The sequence below is a fragment of the Pongo pygmaeus genome, chromosome 17 (genome assembly GCF_028885625.2).
Source record: "Pongo pygmaeus isolate AG05252 chromosome 17, NHGRI_mPonPyg2-v2.0_pri, whole genome shotgun sequence".
Lineage (NCBI taxonomy): Eukaryota > Metazoa > Chordata > Mammalia > Primates > Hominidae > Pongo > Pongo pygmaeus.
Window position 1 is genome coordinate 23,828,615 of NC_072390.2, and position 13,801 is coordinate 23,842,415.

Genomic DNA, 13,801 nt, shown 5'->3' on the forward strand with positions numbered 1-13,801 from the left:
GGCTGAAGCAGGTGGATCACTCGAGGCCAGGAGTTCAAGACTATCCTGGCTAGCATGGTGGAACCCCATCTCCACTAAACATACAAAAATTAGCTGGGCATGATGGTGTAATCCCAGCTACTCAGGAGGCTAAGGCAGGGGAACTGCTTGAACCCGGGAGGCGGAGGTTGCAGTGAGCTGAGATCGTGCCACTGTACTCCAGCCTGGGTGACAGAGCAAGACTCCATAAAACAAAATAAAATAAAATATCTATTTTAGGAAAGTTTTAAGAACATATTCCACCGAAGAAAAGATCTATACAGTGGAAATCTTTAATTTCTTTCATTCCACATTCCACAGTTCTTCTGCATACATAGCAAATAGGGTACCCTACGTGGTTTTTCTAGAGAAATATGCAGAGATGTGTTTCAGATACGCAAATTAATTCCATTTAGAAACCCTAAAATAGTGGTCCCTTTAGTTCTTAGAAAAGCATGGAAGTAAAACATGGACATGAATTCAACAAGATGGAAAATTTTCCTAAGGTTTAAATACAGCAAATGCAAATGTACATTTTGGGCTTAGGTTTGAGTTTGTAAAAACTGGAAGATTCTAAAAATATTTCAGAAAAAAAAGTCATATCTTCATGCCAGTTGTCCAGCATACTTGATGCCAACTGTCATCTGATAATCATAGGTAGAATACATTTTAACATATATAGGCAGAGATATTATTATTTATATATTTTTTTCAGTTATGTGTGTTTCTGTAGGTCATTTAGATAGATTTTCTTTTCTCAGTTTTTCTCAGGGTAAGATAAACACTTTCACAATCAACTCCCACATATGCTGCAGCAGAACACTCTAGAAGTCTAGAATATATTTTAACATATATAGGTAGAGATATTATTATTTATACATTTTTTCAGTTATGTGTGTTTCTCTAGGTCATTTAGAAAGATTTTCTTTTCTCAGGTTTTCTCAGGGTAAGATAAACACTTTCACAATCATCTCCCACATGTACTGTAGCAGAACACTCTAGAAGTCCACAGTTTGGTCTCAGAACAATGCTAGTTCCTCTTATTGTCCCAGAGTGGTATCTGAAAAAGAAAATACATTTTGTAACTTAATTCAGTATCACTATGGAAAAACAGCAGAGTGCAATTAAGACTCAGTGTATCAGGCCTTCCAATCTACATAATTCTAGCTTTCTATTTGCTTCTCATAATACTCAACACTTAGACATATTATACTTTTATTTCTAATCTCCATTTGTTTAAATAACACAAAAGCTTCTTCAAATTTCAACTATTATTTATATAGAGTCCTTTGGAAGTTTTATTCTTCTTTTTAATTCAGAAGTTTAGAAGAGAGGGTCTTGGGAACCCGAAGACCAACTTCACTTGCCTGAGCAGTGGGCCACACCAGGATAGAGGAGGTTACAATTCAAGCCATTTCCAGTCCATCCTTGAAAACGATTCAGTATGCATAGAATGCATAGGCTCAAAGCTAAGTCCCTTTCAACCACTGAGATAGATTCATATTCTACTCTTTGAAGTAACATAATCATTATGCAAGTCTACAATTATTTGATCCTGGAAAAAAATATGATTACAGGCATACGTTGGAGATACTACAGTTGAGTTCCAGACCACAACAATAAAATGTCAAAATAAAACAAGTCACATACATTTTTTGGTTTCCCAGTGCATATAAAAGTTAGGTTTGCAAACGCCACATGTTCTCACTCATAGGTGGGAACTGAACAATGAGAACACTTGGACACAGGAAGGGGAACATCACACACCGGGGCCTGTCATGGGGTTGGGGGGATAGCATTAGAGATATATCTAATGTAAATGACAAGTTAATGGGTGCAGCACACCAACATGGCACATGTATACATATGTAACAAACCTGCACGTTGCGCACATGTATCCTAGAACTGAAAGTGTAATAAAAAAGAAAAGTTAGTTTTGCACTGTACTGTTGTCTATTTTGTGCAGTAGCATTATGTCTAAAAGTATACAGACCTTAATTTAAAAATATTTTATTGCTAAAAAATGCTAAAGATCACCTGATCTTTTACTGAGTCCTAATCTTTTGCTTGTGGACAGCCTTGTCTCAATGTTGATGGCTCCTGACTGATCAGGGTAGTAGCAGATGAAAGTTCTGCTGGCTGTGGTGATTTGCTAAAATTAGACAACAATGAAGTTTGCTACATCGATTGACTCTGCCTTTCATGAAAGATTTCTCTGTGGCATGTAATGCTGCTTGATAATATTTTACCTGCAGTGGAACTTCTTTCAAAATCGGAGTCAGTCCTCTCAAACCCTATTGCTGCTTTATCAACTAGGTTGATGTAATATTCTTTACTTTCATTTCAAAAATGTTCACGTTCAGTCTTCACCAGGAGTAGCTTCCATCTCAGGAAATCACTTTCTTTGCTCATCCGTAAGAAACAATTCCTCATCTGTTCAAGTTTGATGATGGGATTGCAGCAATTTAGTTACATCTTCAGGCTCCACTTCCGATTCTACTTCTCTTTCCATAGTCAACACATCTGTAATTACTTCCTCTACTGAAGTCTTGAACCCCTCAAAGTCATCCATGAGGGTTGGAATCAACTAACTCCTGTTAATGCTGGTAATCTGACCTCCTCCTAGGAATCATGAATGTTCTTAATGGCATCTAGAAGGCTGAGTCCCTTCCAGAAGGCCTTCAATTTACTTTACCCAGATCCATCAGAGGAATCACTGTCTATGGCAGCTATAGTCTTACAAAATGTATTTTTGAAATAACAAGACTAGAAATTCGAAATTACTCCTTCGTCCATGGGCTGAAGAAAGGATACTGTGTTAGCAGGCATTAAAAACATTAATCTCTATTTATATCTCCATCAGAGCTCTTGGGTGACCAGGTGCATTGTCGATAAGCACTAATTTTTTTAAATTTTAATTTCCAGGACACATGCACAGGACATGCAGGTTTGTTGCATAGATAAATATGTGCCATGGTGGTTTGCTGCACCCATCAACCCATCACCTAGGTATTAAGCCCCACAAGCATTAGCTATTTATCCTGATGCTTTCCCTCCCCCCCCATCCCTCCACAGGCCCCATTGTGTGTTGTCTTCCTCCCTGTGTCCATGCGTTTTCATTGTTCAGCTCCCACTTTTAAGTGAGAACATGTGGTGTTTGGTTTTCTGTTCCTGTGTCAGTATGCTAAGAATAATGGCTTCCAGTTCCATCCATGTCCCTGCAAAGGACATGATCTCATTCCTTTTTATGGCTGCATAGTATTCCATGTTGTATATTTACCACTTTTTCTTTATCCAGTCCATCATTGATGGGCATTTGGGTTAATTTCATGTCTTTGTTATTGTGAATACTAATGCGCACTAATAGTTTGAACTTTTTTTTCTGAGCAGTAGTCTCAACAATGGGCTCAAAATACTAACCATGTGTAAACAGATGTGCTATCATCCACGTTCTTTTTCTAGAGTACAGGCAGAGTAGATTTAACATAATTCCTAAGGGCCCTAGGATTTTTAGAATAGGAAATGACCATTGGCTTCAACTTCAAAGTCACCAGATGCATTAGTCCCTAACAAGAGAGTCAGCCTGTCCTTTGAAGCTTTGAAGCCAGGCATTGACTTCTCTCTAGCTATGAAAGTCCTAGATGTGATCTTCTTCCAAGAGAAGGCTGTTTTGTCTGCCTTGTTCAGTGTAGCGACCTTCATCAATAGACTTAGCTAGATCTTCTGGATAATTTGCTGCAGCTTCTCCATCAGCACTTGCTGCTTCACTTTGTACTTCTAATATTATGGGGATGGCTTCTTTCCTTAAAATTCATACCAATCTCTGTTAGCTTGAAATTTTTCTTCTGCAGCTTCCTCCCCTCTCTCAGCCTTCACAGAATTAAAGAGTTAGGGCCTAGCTCCAGGTTAAGCTTTGGCTTAAGAGGATGTTGTGGTTGGCTTGATCTTCTATGCAGACCACTCAAACTTTCTCCATATCAGCAATAGGCTGTTTCACTTTTTTTTTTAATCATTCATGTGTTCACTGGAGTAGCACTTTTAATTTCTTTCAAGAACTTTTCTTTTGCACTTATAACTTAGCTATCTGGTACAAGATACCTCGTTTCCAGCCTATCTCAGCTTTTGTTTGACATGCCCTTCTCACTAAGCTTAATCATTTCTAGCTGCTGATTGAAAGTGAGAGATGTGTGTGTTGATTCCTTTCACTTGAACACTTAGAGGCCATCGTAGGGTTATTAATTGGTCTAATTTCAATATTGTGTGTCTCAGGGAATACGGAGTCCCAAGGAGAGGGAGAGAGATATGGGGAACTGCTGATGAGTGCATCAGTCAGAATATACATAATATTAATTACTTTCTCTATCTCATATGGGCACGGTTAATGGAACCCCAAAACAATCACAATACTAACATCAAAGATCACTGATCACAGGTCAACATAACAGATACAGTAATAATAAAAATGTTGAAGGATATTTTGAGAATTAGCAAAATGTGACACAGAGACAAAGTGAACACATGCTGTTGGAAAAATGGCACCAATAGATTGCTTAACACAGGGTTGTCACAAACTTTCAATTCACAAAACACCATATCTGTGAAGCACAACAAAACAAAGCATGCCTGTATTACACTATCAGTTGAAAGGAAAATGTGGTAGCACAAATGTGAAATTATTAGCTAATAATCATAGCGTGTTAAAGAGAAGTGAGGCAATGCGAAAAATGCATTAGTCTAGGAGAAAAATTATCTTTAAATCTCTCATCATTTTCCACTGGGTGTTTTGTTGAAAAGCAATTGTAAATTTGAGATATGCGCTGATTTCAGCAGCCTTCCCAGTGGTTGTAGCCTGAACCCATTAATCAGCTAAAAACTGAATGTAACTTTTATATTTACAGTTGAACTTTCCAAACAGCAGTGGGTATCAGAGGCCAGGAGCCCAGCAGCTTTCTGTGTTGGGGTTTTGCCTTTCATTTTTCACTCTCCAGATCCCTGTGACTTTGGTGGGGCCACACCCACTAGGCCACCCTGCATCTGTTGCCTTCTAATCCCCTGATGTTTGCAGAGAAAACAGTCTACACTGCCGCTTCTTCAACACTCCTTGTGGTTTGCTGTGTCAACAGAGTATTTCTGATGCTGCATTTGGTTAACTGACCAATTTGTTCCTCTATCTTTTTATGCCATTTCCTTGAGACAAACCGCACCGATAGAAGTGGTGTGTTTGTTCTCTCAGGTGTTTGCATATGCATGTACATGTGCCGTATTTCTCATGAAAATACCACAAAATGTGTTTAAGCTATTAATACTTCTTTGACAATAAAAAAACTACATTTACATGAGAGAATTTTAAAACTGGAAGGAATCAAGAAATTATCTAACCCGAAATCAGCCTGATGAGAAAACATAGTCCAGCGAAGGGAAGTAACTTGGTTCTGAGTCAATAAGAACTAAGAAGGTATCCTTTGGCCAAAGTTGCTGTCTTCATTTCCTTCTGACTCCCTTCTCCTCAGTCTTCACTGTGGATTCATCTTCTCTAAGCATTAGTGCTTCCACAGTTCCACCCCCAAGCCTTCTCCCATCCTGACGTGATCCTCAAGCAGTCTTCATCATGCTAATGACTTCCATGATCTCATCTACATGGATGAATCTCAAATATTCCAGTTAAAGCTTCTTTCACCTTCACTAGACCTCTACTAGCAATGACGTATTGGAGGTCTCCTTCTGAACCCACCTCACTCCTCAATGTGCCCAGCGTACCCCATCCTAGTGGGTTTCTCCTCCCATACTTCCTACTTCAGCAAATTACTCCACTATTGTAGCCATTCTCCCAAAGGAAAGGTAATATATTGAATCACCTTCTACACACACACACACACACACACACACACACGCAGGCACGCACATGCACCAGTCCATTAACTACCAGTGTTCCTCCTGCATCCCTCCAGAGTCCACCTTCTCATCTCAGCTTCACTATCACTTCTTGGACTCTGGCTCTTCTCTCCTCTAATACATCTTGATGAGAGACATTCCTCTGTCTCCAGAGCGTTCCAGTTGTATGCCCCATCCCTCCTCCAGCAGGCATAACAGTCAGCTGAATCCTAATACCCAGTTAGCCCCATAGAAGAACTCATCAAAAGTAATGAAGCTGGTCTGAGAATTCTCCATAGTACCAGCTTCAGAGAACAGAAGCTTCAGGAGGAGAAAATGGTCCAACGCCACCATATCACTGAGCTGAATATTCAGAGGCGTGGCTTCGGCTGATTACAGCCCTTTCCTGTGAGAGCTGATCTGCCCATTCCTCATGTTGCTTGATTGTAAATCATGATATGAGCCAATAATCCATGAGTATTCTTTTTTATTAATAGTATAACCATTTAAATCTATACAAAATTCTGGAAATGTCACTATAGTTACAACTCACAAGTTTTAATGTTTAGTATTTATATTATTGTAAACTTTTTTCCCTCCCATATTTAAATCGTTTTACTGGGGCCTAATAATTTAAGTGTCTATTTTGATAACTTTTGGCTAATGCACATCGTCACAGAGCCCAACCACACTCCAGATACTGACCATTTCCTCCACCCAGACATGTTCCTCACTTCCTGTCACTGTCGTCCCTCCCTGCCATCTCCACTGCCACTCCTGTGTTACGCAAGCTCTGATGAACTTTTAGGTCACTACAGTTTTGCCTTTTCTACAATTTTCTATCAATGGAATCACACAGTATATGCTGCTTAGTGTGACGCTTCTGAGACTTCTCATGTTGCGTGCCATCAGTGGCTCATTCGTTTTTACAGCTGAGTGTTTCTCCATGTTACGGCTATACTGTATTTTATCTACCCATTCTCCAGCTGACAGCCATTTGGGTCATTTCCAGTTTTGACTATAATAAGTAATGCTGGTGTGAATACATCCAAGTCTTAGTATGAATGTACGCATTCTCATGTGTAAAAGCCTAGAATCAGAATTGCTGAATCACAAGGTAAGCATGCATTTAACTATAAAATGAACTGCAAAACTGCTTTACAAAGTGGTGCCACCATTTTCCCACAAGCAATGTATGAGTTACGGTTGCTTCACATTCTTTCTCACACTTGGGATCGTACGTTTTGTGTTTTATTTTTTAAGTTTTAGCTATTCTAGGGAGTACCTAGTGGTTCTAATACTCATTTTCCTGAAAACTAGTAATACTGACCAACTTCTCACATTATTGGTCATTCACATAACTTCTTTTGTGAAATGTCTCTTAAAATCCTCTGCTAATATTTTTTAAAAGCTTGTGTCTTCAGTTGTCACTTTGTTTTTTTAAATATATGTTCTTGGTTATAGTCATTCTTCAGATATGTGTTGGGTAAGTACGCTGAGAGTTGCCTTTTCATTTTCTTACTTTAAAGAAAAAATTTTAATTTTCAGTAAAGTCTAATTCATCTATTTTATGGTTCATTTGGCAGGAGCTGGGGGCTCAATTTAAGAAATTGTCTACTCAAGGTCACGAGAATTGTCCTCTGTTTCTTTCTGAAAACTTTATGGCTCTTATATGTAGTCTATGATACACCTTGAGTTAAGAGTTGTGAATTATGTGAGATGTAGTCTAAGTAAGTTTTGCTTTTGTCCCTCTTCTTTTTTTTATCATTCACATATTCAACAGCTTCAGACCAAGTCTTTGAAAAGAATCTGCTTTCACCATTGAATTACCTTGGAGCCCTTGCCAAAAATCAATTGAACATGTATGTGTGGGTCCATTTCCAACTCTATCTTGTTGTATCGTAACATGTTCATGTAGGCAGAAAATCCTTTAGCCGATACCACACTGTCTTGGTTGCTGCAGCTTTATAATAAGCCTTGAAATCAAAAAGTATATAATTTCCAACTTTGTTTTTCTTTTTAAAATATTTTTGGCTTTTCTAGGTCCTTTGATTCCATATAAATGTTGGTGCCCATCCCTTGACAATTGCTACAAAAACTTGCTGCACCTGGGGAAAATTACTACCTTACCTACCATGTCTTACAATATATAAAATGATATATTTCTCTGTTTATTTAGGTCTTTAATTTTTCTCAACAAAATTTTGTAGTTTTCAGTGAACAAGATGTATACTTTTCACTTGTCTTTTCTTAAGTTTATTCAAAGGAATTTTATTTGTGCTTTTGTAAACAGAGTTGCTTTGAAAACTGAGTTGTTCCTCATTTCAACATCCAATAGGTGTTTTCCTCACTGATATATAGAAAGGCAATGGCATTTTTTTTTTTGGCTGGGCTGGGTGGCTCACGCCTGTAATCCCAGCACTTTGGGAGGCCGAGACGGGCAGATCACGAGGTCAGGAGATCAAGAACATCCTGGCTACCACCGTGAAACCCCGCCTCTACTAAAAATAAAAAAACAAAAAAAATAGCTGGGTGTGGTGGCGGGCCAGTTACTCGGGAGGTCGAGGCAGAATAGCATAAACTCGGGAGGCGGAACTTGCAGTGAGCGGAGATTGCGCCACTGCACTCCAGCCTGGGCAACAGAAGGAGAGTCGGTCTCAAAAAAAAAAAGAAAGAAAAAGAAAAAGACAATGGCATTTTTGATCTCAACCTTATTTTTTGTAAAAACCTCGCTAAAGTCACTTCTTCTCTTTGGCTTTATTTCTGTAGATTTCTTTGGATTTTCTGCCTACATTAACATGTTAACTACAAAAAAAGTTAATTTTGCTCATTTCTTATCTGTATTCCCTTTGCTTTGTTTTCTGACCTTACAGAAATTCCAGTGCAATGTTGAAAGGGCATTCTGGCTTGTCCCTAATCTCAAGTACAATGTATTCAGTCTTTTACCATTAAGTGTGATGTTGGTTGTAGATTTTTCATATCTGTCTCTTATCAGGTTGAGGAAGTTATCTTTTATTTCTAGTTTGCTAAGAGTTTTTACTGTTTGAGTCAAATTATACAAAATGCTTTTTTTACCCCAATTGAGAAAAATCTTATTTATTCTCCCTAATTGTTAATATGTAATATTATGATGTCAGTTAATATGAAATATATTTGTCAGCTATTAAATAATCTTGCATTCCTGAGATAAAACCCAGTTGTTTATAACTTACGTTTTGTATATTGTATCATTTTCTTTGAAAATATGTTAAGGACTTTTGCATTTATGCTCATGGGGGACATTTCTTTCTATTCTTTTAATTCTTTGGCTTTGGTGTGAGGCTAATACTGGCCTTGTAAGATGAGTTGAGAAGGGTTATTTTGCCTCAATTTTATGCAACAGCTTTTATGATTTAGTATTTTCTTTTTCCTCCTAAAATATTTGATAGAATTACCCAATGAAGCCAGCTGAGTCTCGACATTTCTATTTGTGAATATTTTAAATTATGAATTCAATTTCTTTCATTGATACGGGACAGTTCAGTTGTCTGTTTCTTAAATCAGTTTTGGTAAGCGTGGTTTCTTTAAAAATATGACTATTTCATTTAAGTTGTCATGATACTTTCTTATTTTTCTTTTACTATCTATAGAAACTGGAAGGATGTCCACTCTTACTTTTGATATTGGAATTTCCTTTGGTTTAATATGCTTTATTTACCTTCTTAGATGGAAATTTAGATATTTTATGCTTTTCTTCCTTATAGCAATAAATATTCCTTAAAGCAATAAATGAACTCTCTAATATTATTTTAGCTACATCTCACAACTTTGGTATGTTGTACTTTGTTATTGAATTCAAAATATTTTCTACTTTCCCTTTTGATTTCTTCTTTGGCCAGTTAATTTTTTGTATTTTTAGTAGAGACAGAGTTTCACCATGTTAGCCAGGATGGTCTCGATCTCTGAACCTCATTACCCACCCGCCCCAGCCTCCCAAAGTGCTGGGATTACAGGCGTGAGCCACCACGCCCAGCCTCAGTATATAGTTTATCTTGATGAATATTCATGTGCACTGGAAAATATGTATTTTTTTGTTGCTGGGTGGAGGATTCTATTTGTGTCACTTAGATCAGGTTGTTTGGTAGTGTTGTTCAAGTCTCTATCTTTATTGTCTACTTTCATCAATTAGAAAGGAGTAGTGAAATTTCCCACTATAATTGGTCCTTTTTCCATTTCTTCCTTTAGACAGTTTTGTTTAATATATTTTGGACTCCATTATAAGACACACGTTTTTAAGTGTTACCTCTTCCTGCTAAATTAAATATTATAAAAATCTCTGTAGCAAAACTCCTTACCATCTATTTTAAATATAATTTTTCTTTGTTATCCTTACCGTTTTCATAATATATCTTTTTTCAGTATTTTTACTTTCAACCTATTTGCCTCTTTGTGTTATTCACACCACATTTATTATAAATAGCATATAGTCGGATACGGTTGCTCTTTGTCCTGTCTGATAATCTGGCTTTATTTAAAGGTGACATATGAAATATAACTAAGAGATAATACTATTTTCTAATCCTGAACTAGTCTCATGGACACTAAAGCAGTATTCCATTATGCACATATTAATTTTCTTTCCCTCAATAATCATTTATTTCCACTTATTAAATTTACCTATGCCCTCCTCAATATAGAACTATTAGGCACAACAAAAGGATTAGCCCATAAAGCTAGTAACAATATAAATCAAACCTATACTTTCCTTTTCATTCATTCCCAATGACTCCGGGAATGATTGGATAAATATAAGCATATAGGATTATCTCATCTGCTAGGTAGACAGGAGCCTAAAGATGCTTAGAAGGGGAAGGAAAGTTGACAATGATCATGCTCTTCGGAACTTAGCCAATAATATTCAAAGGCATTGCCATTTTGTCTTGTTTAGCAGTAGAAATTCTAGAAGCAATCTGGGACCATTTATGCGGTCAAGTGAAGAAACAGGAAATTTTTTAGGAGGGGATTCAAGATGGCTGCATAGAGACATCTCATACCTCGTCCACAAAGAAGAACTTAAATGTTGAGTAGGTAATCAAACTTCGAATAGACAATCCAAGAGAGAACACTAGAATTCAAAAAGAGAAGTGACATGAAACACCTAAATGAAGGAGAGGGATCAGGAGTCTACTCGACCAGGATTGGCTGGGAGCCTGGAGAGACTCCCCAAAGCAGGAAAAGGAAAAGAGATACTCAGTGGTCCACATTCCCATCAGGGACTCCTGCAATCCTAGCCATGCTAAGGTTCCTCAACCCTCGTGGGCCATGAAACTAACAGAGTGAGGTTCCTGAAGACTACGCAATGACATTGCTCCAGAGAGAGAGGTAACACTGGGTTTCACACCCCCAAACCCTAAGCAGCTACAGTACAGTGCCATTGAGAGCCTGGTCCATGATAAACTGCACCCTGCCATAGGGTTCAACAGCCCCTGCATCTCCACATCCCTGGAAGCCCACTGATTTCCCCTGCCTACAACTAACACTGCAGTTGGCTGCTACTACTTGAGCTGAAGCATCATGCGCCACCAGATACAATCTTGTAGATTTCAGAAGTGGAAACACCACGCATTTTCACATGTCTGGACAAAGTCTCCTGCCTGCAGTTTCCATCACTGTGCTGCCAAGGCTGAAGCACGAGTGATGTGCAGGCTGCTACCACCACGGCAGAAATACAAGCCAAGTGTGGGCTGATGCCACTGGGAATAAATCACAAGCAAAGCACCTGTTCCTCCTCAGCCTGCATATGGCTGCTACCACTGAAACAAACCCCACCCTCCCAGGTAGTAGGGACATTATGCAACTGTTGCTGCCCCTAACCCAAGCATTTCTTCAGAGATCTGGAGATAATCCCACCCTGCTTCACATAGCCAGCACCAGTATGTCCCATGGGGGGGGAAGCAAGAGAATAAGCCCACCTAGCCCAGTTTCAACCCCTATTCATGTAGAGCATGCAGTACAGGGACCTTGGTATCTCCCATCCCAGTCCAACACCATTGGCACCTAGGCACTACTCCCCAGGGCCCAGGGGCCAACTCACACTGTCACCCCCTACTACAGATAGCATCACATGCACACGCCACCTATTGGCCTGGAGACTGCCCTACCCTAGCCCATTGGAGCTACCAGCAATACTAGCATGTACTTCTCTACACCTAGATGGTTGCTACTGCCATTGCCCCTACCACACCTTTTGCCCAGAGGTCCAAGAACCCACTCACCTCGCCCACCACTACTACTCCTGGCACCTAAGCCACTTGGAGGCTCAAAAATTGACCCATCTGGACGCACTAATGCCAGTGCCAGTGTACACCACACTGGGGCCCAGGACAAGCATGCTCAACTCACTGCTACCAGAACAATGGCCCAAAGCTGGTTCACATGGCATCAGTCCTCAGCAAAACTTCACCACAATCTCCACTAATAACTTCACACTGTTTTCCACAATGGCTGAAATAATCTACACTCTCTCCTAGCGTATAAGTGTTCCTTTTTCTCCACAACCTTGCCAGCATGTATTACTTTTTGACTTTTTAATAATAGCCATTCCGGTTGGTGTTACATAAGTCTCTCACTGTGGCTTTGATTTACGTTTATCCAATGATCAGTGATATTGAGCTTTTTTTCATATGATTGTTCGCCACATGTATGTCTTCTTTTGACGAGTGAATGTTCCTGTCCTTTGCCCATTTTTTTGAGAATAATTAAAAATAATACAAAAAAATTAAAAAAGGAAATTCAAGATATGAATGAAAAAGTTTTTAAAAGAATGAAAAAAACAAATTCTGGAACTGAAGAGTTCATTGAATGAAATACAAAACACATTTTAAAGCTTCATCAAATAAGCTAGATGAAGCAGAAGAAAGAAACGAAGAACTTGAAGACAGATCTTTTGAAATAACCTGGTCAAACTTTACAAGCCAAAAGAGATACGGTGACCTATTTTTAACATTCCTAAGGAAAACAAATTTCAAACAAGAATTTCATATCCCACCAAATGAAGCTTCACAAGCAAAGGAGAAATAAAAATTTTTCCAGACAATAACTGAGGGAATTTGCTTAGACCAGCCTTACAAGAGATCCTTAAGAGAGTTCTCACATGAATATGAAAGAACAATACCTGCCACCATAAAAACACTCTTAGGTACATAGCCCACAGACCCTATAAAAAGCAACCATACAATGGAAATTCAAAGCAATCAATTAATCTCACAGTATCATCAAAACATCACCTACCAATGTGTCCCGAATTGGTGGGTTCTTGGTCTCCCAGACTTCAAGAACACACTGCGGACCCTCGCAGTGAGTGTTACAATTCTTAAAAATGGCGGGTCCACAGTTTGCTCCCTCTGATGTTCAGATATGTCCCGAATTTCTTCCTTCTGGTGGGTTCGTGGTCTTGCCAGCTTCAGGAGTGAAGCTGCAGACCTTCATGGTGAGTGTTACAGCTCATAAAGTTAGCAAGGACCCACTCAACCAACAGCAACAAAAATTACTGGCAAAACAAAAAGAACAAACCTTCCACATCACACAAACCCACTTCAGTCGGTTGCCACATACGGCAGGGGCAGCCTGCATTTATTCCCTTTATCTGACACCACCCACATCCTGCTGATTGGCCCATTTTACAGAGAGCTGATTGGTCCACTTTACAGAGCTGATTGGCCCATTTTACAGAGAGCCGATTGGTCCGTTTTGACAGGGTGCTGACTGGTGCATTTACAAACCTTGAGCTAGACACAGAGTGCTGATTGGTGCATTTACAATCCTTCAGCTAGACATAAATATTCTCCAAGTCCCCACCTCACTTAGGAGCCTACCTGGCTTCATCTAGTGGATCCCGCCTGCCAGTCCCGCGCCTGCACTCCTCAGTCGTTGG

At 39.1% G+C, this 13,801-nt stretch overlaps 1 long non-coding RNA gene across 1 annotated transcript; it reads right to left on the reverse strand.

Moving 5' to 3' along the window:
• Nucleotides 1–295: 295 nt before the first annotated feature.
• On the reverse strand, nucleotides 296–13,511 carry LOC134738485 (uncharacterized). Its single transcript, XR_010124216.1, has 2 exons — nucleotides 13,159–13,511; nucleotides 296–1,078 (listed from the first exon to the last, which is right to left on the reverse strand). It is a non-coding gene; the product is annotated as an uncharacterized LOC134738485 (long non-coding RNA).
• Between the last annotated feature and the right edge of the window lie 290 nt (nucleotides 13,512–13,801).